Source organism: Agrilus planipennis, unplaced genomic scaffold (assembly GCF_000699045.2).
Source record: "Agrilus planipennis isolate EAB-ADULT unplaced genomic scaffold, Apla_2.0 scaffold41, whole genome shotgun sequence".
Taxonomy (NCBI): Eukaryota; Metazoa; Arthropoda; class Insecta; order Coleoptera; family Buprestidae; genus Agrilus; species Agrilus planipennis.
In genome coordinates, this window is record NW_020442445.1 from 1,784,630 (window position 1) to 1,786,079 (window position 1,450).

Sequence of the window (1,450 nt, forward strand, 5' to 3'; positions counted from 1 at the left end):
CATAATAAAAAATCTCTACGAATGAAAATCTTAAATATTAATTTAAACTGGAAAATAAGGTCTTTTACAGATACTTCTGACAAAACAGAAGTTGACATTGCACTCCAATTAAAAAAATGTGAAAATTAATTTTAATTTATTGATAATCGTTTTTTTATTACTTTCGAATTTTACGTTTAGCTATACAGTAAAGTCGACTCTCTGTAAAAATTATACTTCCTCGCATTTGTGGGAGTTTGTGACAATTATTCGTACACCCTGTATACAAAAGACGCGCTTAATTTTTAACCGTGATGGAAAAGAGTTTTGGTCAGTTTATATATTAGTCAATGTGTAACATGAGATTAGATTAGAATGCATGACAAAGAAGCACTGAATATTTAATACTAATGAAATAAGAACGCAATAAAGCAGCTTGTTTACTATTATAATTATAATGCGGTAACTAATACTAATTACGAATTATTGAATGAATATATTAAAAACTANAAAAGATGTCTCTTACCTTCGTCAAAAGACAATGCCAACAATAACTTGCTATATAACACTAAACAAATTGAGAATAATTTCATTTTACACCGCTTAAAACATAACATTGATTAATATAAGAATTGATTAATCTAATTAGAAATTTATTTCTTAAGAAACTGAATATATTGAGGAGGTCGTCTCGTCGAGCGTTGTTTCTTTATTCGTTTTGTTTTGTGTATGTATAGGTAGGACAAAAATATCTTGTACTAAAATACCCTTATAGCTTTCCCCATTTTGAGATAAACGAATTTAAGATCCTTTTTAACCTTTCGTTAGTGAAGTTTCTACATAAATTTATTTATATTTCACAGCAGCAGTATAACAATTTTTTTGTATATGGTAAAAAATAGAAAGTATACAAATTAAATTAGTACGTACGTATATTTTTTATTACTAATCAAACAAAGGGTTAATTGATTAAAACGGTTTTTAGTATATTGTAACTTTTCGTTTAAAAGACTTAAAAGCAATTATAAAAGCTCTAGATACAATATTAATTCAGTAATAAATACTTCACCAACATACAAGTCATGCAATACATTAAAAAAAAATAAAAAAAATATCATAAGCAAGACTGGTTAATATTTCCCAAAATATGTTCCATTATGTACGTAAATTATTTTTATGTAATAACCCTTTTATGGAAATAAGTTATAGGGATTTAGTAAACGTCAGGTGCAAGGTCACCATAATTAACCTCACAATTTAGCAACTAATTATTATTAAAAAAGACTATTTATTTATACAAATTCGTTCATTAGTTTTTGTTAAAGCATAGCATTAACAAGGTAATTATTGGTTCTAGTAAAATTATTACTTTTCATGGAGAAAAATGCAAGTTTTATATTTTCAGTTCTAAACTTTTTAGAGTAGATATTCATAATTAATTAGGTATTAAATTTACTAAACAACTAACAGT